The following is a 5,103-nucleotide window of genomic DNA, read 5'->3' as shown; positions in this document are numbered from 1 at the left end:
CAGTCAAATATGGAGTTAGATATGATCTAGCAATTCCACTCCTAACCATGGATTCAAGAGAAATTAACATTCATGGCAGTGTCATCTATCTTGCTGAAAAAGTGGAAACAACTCAAATATCCGTAAACTCATGAATGGATAAACAAAATGTGGTGCATCTAGACAATGAAATATTACTTGATCATTAAAAGGAATGAAGTACTGATACATGCTACCACATAGATGAACCTTCAAAATGTTATGCTAACTGAAAGAAGTTACAAAATATTACCCATTATCTGATTCCTCTTATATTAAATGTCTGAAATAGTCATATCTAAATATACACAGAAAGTGCACTGGTGTGGTTGTTCAAGGCTTGGGGAGATGTGTGATTAGAGGGCCAATAGTTAAGGGTACTGGAGAAGGTAATGGCACCCCACTCCAGTCCTCTTGCCTGGAAAATCCCATGGATGGAGGAGCCTGGTGGGCTGCAGTCCATGGGGTCGCTTAAAGTCAGACACGACTGAGCAACTTCACTTTCACTTTCATGCATTGGAGAAGGAAATGGCAACCCACTCCAGCGTTCTTGCCTGGAGAATCCCAGGGACAGGGGAGCCTGGTGGGAGGCCGTCTATGGGGTTGCACAGAGTCGGACACGACTGAGCGACTTCATTTCACTTCACTTCAAGAAACAAAAAACTTATCATTTTAATCATTTTAAATGTACAGTACAGTGGTGCTAACTATACGCATAAGGTTGTGCAACAGATCTCTAAACCTTTTCTATCTTCAAGACTGAAACTCTATATCCATTGATATACGTTAAGAAACAACTGTCTTTTCCCCCTTCCTCTATTTCAGAGAAAAATCAGTGTATTTTCTAAGAGCTTGACTACTTTAGATATCTCATAAATAGTTTATTTTACAAGAGATGGAAATATTCTAAAACTGACTGTGGTGATTTTTACACACATCATTGTTGAATATTCACATCAAATTATATATTTTGACTGGAACATTTTCATGTTATATGGGGCAAAGAGGATGATTCTACTAGCAAGAGAGGCTAAGCAAGGTGCTAAAAGTACCTCCAAATCCTTCCAAATAGCACCATTCTATTTTTCAGAGTTGTATTTTTATCCTTATATCTTTCACTTAAGAAACTTGGAAAGGCTATGCAATCAATTTGTATTGTAATTCAATAATGTGCAGAAATAGACATTATACATGATTTTTTCCTGTGCTAATCTGAAGTCTTTGAGTTAAAATCTTTTGACTAATGATAATGGTACCATGAGCTGGGAATTTTAAATGCTGAACTTACATAATGTTCTTTCTTTAAGGTCTTCATTACAGTTAGAAGCAGCCAGTCACAACACTGTACCTGTATTCTTTGAGTTTTTCATCAAGATCTATCACAGAAACTATGTGGTCCATCAAAGTTAGTAGATAAAGAGAAAACTGGCACTCAAATAATTAGACTAAAAGCATTCATGTTAGAATACAACAAAACTTCTAAGCATAGACAGCAATTTAAAATATGAGGCCTTTTGAAATTTAAAAAAAAATGTTTAATTTTTCTGATTCATTTAGCTAACAGTGCCATGGGTAATCCATTTGTATTTCAGACAATCCCCAGATAAAACACCATTAAATCAGCCAGGGGAGTGGGGAATGGACTTCTTTTGAACACCAGAAGGCTGAGATTAGAAATATTGCTCAAGGAAAGTCTACTTTCTTCCTTTAGGAAAGTGTATTCCTTTTCTGATGCTGCATTTGATTCAAGAACAGAGAGAGCACAGGGTTAATAAAGATTTCCTTAAATGGAAGTGTTTCACTTGTTGGTGGAATTTATTTCTGTTGATGACTCAAGACCTGAATCAAAAGGGGCAGGTTGATAGCAAGAATTGATCTTACCTTGCACAATCCATGTCACCAGCATCGGTATTCCTTTTGTTAAGGACTCTGGGGACCACGGTAAGTTATGCTGAAAATTGCTGCATCTGTTTCTACCCTAAGCTGCCACTTCACATCTGATAAGAACTTGTACCTTGAAAAAATTATTTTGAAAAATTAACCTTTTACTCCGTGAGTGTATGATTTTGTTTGCCACCAATCCATAACACATCCAATACCCTGAATCCTAAAATTTCACATACTATCCATTGAAGTATTTACTCAGAACTTTGTGCATGTTAAATTTGATTTTCATAAAATCTTTTCACAATGAGGTCAAGTAGACATTTACAATTGCTTGCCTTTTGTAAACAGCCAAGTGTCACTCTTTGCCAGCTATTAACCTCAGGCCAGACCAATATAATTAGTTTTGGTAATTACTTCTAGTTCTTCAGGAATAATTCTGTCCATACTTCACTCTAGAATTAAATTGATGGATTCTTCTTGTGTGAGAACTTATGACCTTTAAGTCTACCTACTCTCACTATGTTCAATAAATAATGAAATATAATTTTTCAAGTCTTCCTTCTCTATAGAAAAAAATAATAATCAAAATGCTCCAAAGCACACTTAATTCAAAGCCGCTCAAGAATATTACTCACACTGAGGTCATTAGTTTTAAATATTTCTGGTTTAATAAGCTTTTACTTGTCTGTTGGGACAGTTGGTCTCTCCCACACATGTGAACATTAGTTTAAGAAATGCATGGATAGTGATGGATGGCCCTGAGAGCCTCATGTTTTGTCAAGGTCTTTCAGTGTCAATGAACGTGTGCTCATGCAAGAAACAAAAATGTCAATTTAAACTTCAAATAGTCTCTCAAATCAGTAAGTTCATAATCAGCATATAACCATAAATTTATTAATATTATTTTTTCTCATTATTCTTGGAATGGTATACAAAAGTACTTAATAATATTGATTTGGGTGTCAGATATAACAGAGTTTTCTAGTCTCTTCCATTTATTAGCTGTATTGCCTGGGGCTAATTACTCAATCTTTAACCTCTTAATTTTTTATTTGTATAATTGGAATAATGCATCATCATTTTTATTGATGAAAAAAGATAATAAATATAATAGCAATCTAAACATCAAAAGATCCAAAAAGCAATTCAAAAACAGTTATAAGCACCCTTTACAGAAAAGAGTGTCATGTAATTGAAGGATGGTTTGATTTATTTTGCAGTGCTTGGAAGCAGAATTATCTCCAGGAGTCTCAAGTTGGTAATACTATAATGATGCGATCTATGTCACAAATCTATAGAAAAGATGGTATAGAGCATAAAAGACAATCACTTTAATGTCAAAGGACTCTCTCTGAGAGTAGAGTCCTACTTTCCTTTTTTTTTCAAAACTTGTATTTTCCTAGTAATAAGTGTTCTTAAATGTTTAATTGCAAATGTGTATGTATGTACACACATACATTTGTGTACAAAAACTGTGGGCTACTTTAAAGTTAAAATATTAATATTGATATCATAAAATATATTTTAATTTGGAAAATTCCAGATATTTGGGAAAAATATGTCTTATTTCAATAAGCACTATCAATAAATTTTAGAAGAATTGGAGAACTAAGTTCAAATAATCAAGAGTACAACAATTGATTCTCAATAATTTGAGAAAGGAAGCTGTATATTCTCTAAAAAAGTCAAACTTTTGCTGTTGTGCTTATTTCTAGAAAATCTCTATGCATTTGTTACTACCATTACCATTACTGACACAGAAATGAAAAGTCAGTCTCACATATCATGGAACACTTACTTGGAAAGTGACAGTGCTTATTAAATGAAAATGCTATGTCATGTTCATTATGTCACCAATGTAAGAAAACCAACTATTTCCAAGTTAATCTTTAAATTCAATGTAATTTCATTAAAAAAAAAAACTCAACTAGAAGTTTATGGAACTTGTCTGAAAGTGAAAGAAAGTGTAAGTCTCTCAGTCTTGTCCAACTCCTTATGACCGACCCCATGAACTGTAGCCTGCCAGGCTCCCCTGTCCATGGAATTCTCCAGGCAAGAATACTGGAGTGGGTTGCCATTTCCTTCTCCAGGGGATCTTCTTGACCTAGGGATCAAACCCAGGTCTCCTGCATTGCAGGCAGATTCTTTACTGTCTGAGCCACCCGGGAAGCCCTGGTTTACAAAACTTGTCTAATGGATTCTAAATTGCATAAGTGTACAATTTATTTTACCACAATTTGTTGGTGAATAAAGACAAAGCCATCCTAATATTAATATTATTATAAAGCTACAGTAATAAAAACCATGTGTCATTAGCACAGTGGTTGTAACACTGTCAAAAGGATAGAGTAAAAATAATTTATAACCAGGTCCAACAGCAACATGGGAACTCAAAATATGATAAAAGTTGTATGAAAATCCACTGGAAAATTAAGGCTATTTCAAACAATGATGGTGGTAAAACATGACTGTATGTGTTTACACTACACAGGGATTCCCTGGTGGTTCAGACAGTAAAGAATCTGCCTGCAATGTAGGAGACCCAGGTTTTATTCCTGGGTCAGGAAGATCCCCTGGAAAAGGAAATGGTAACCCTCTCCAGTATTCTTGCCCGGAGAATTACATGGACAGAGGAGCCTGATGGACTACAGTCCATGGGGTTACAAAGAGTCGGATATGACTGAGAGGCTAACACTGACATGACACATAAGAAAGAAATTCAGAGGTGTTAAAGACTTAAAGAGGAAAAACTCAATTTTTCAATTATTGAAAAGCACACAACACAAAATATAAAAATATTTGAGATAGTTAAACTGCAGTTAGCAACTATGAAATCTCATAAAATTATTCAACTGATGGCCTCACTTTAGTAATGGGAAAATATTTTTACTTCATTTATCTAAGATTTTAATAAAACATGATTTGAATAATTAAATTTGTGAACTGAAAATCAACCACTTTTTTAGATAATGATATAATGACAGAATGAAGGAAACATTCTACAAATAAGATCAATTATATGACCTATGTCTGTTAGTTTACATGTGAAAAAGTGTTATAACACTTGTTTCAAATGGCCAATGGATATGCTCATAGACAAAGGTTGAGGATTACTTCACACCCCACTCCAAAAGCGATACCAACTTAAACAATCTTAATATAATGCTCAAAAGAAATATGTATTTTTAGGGCATTTAG

Source organism: Capricornis sumatraensis, chromosome X, assembly GCF_032405125.1.
Source record: "Capricornis sumatraensis isolate serow.1 chromosome X, serow.2, whole genome shotgun sequence".
In the NCBI taxonomy this organism is placed as follows: domain Eukaryota; kingdom Metazoa; phylum Chordata; class Mammalia; order Artiodactyla; family Bovidae; genus Capricornis; species Capricornis sumatraensis.
The sequence above is the reverse complement of the archived record's forward strand: the minus strand, read 5'-3'. Positions refer to the sequence as shown.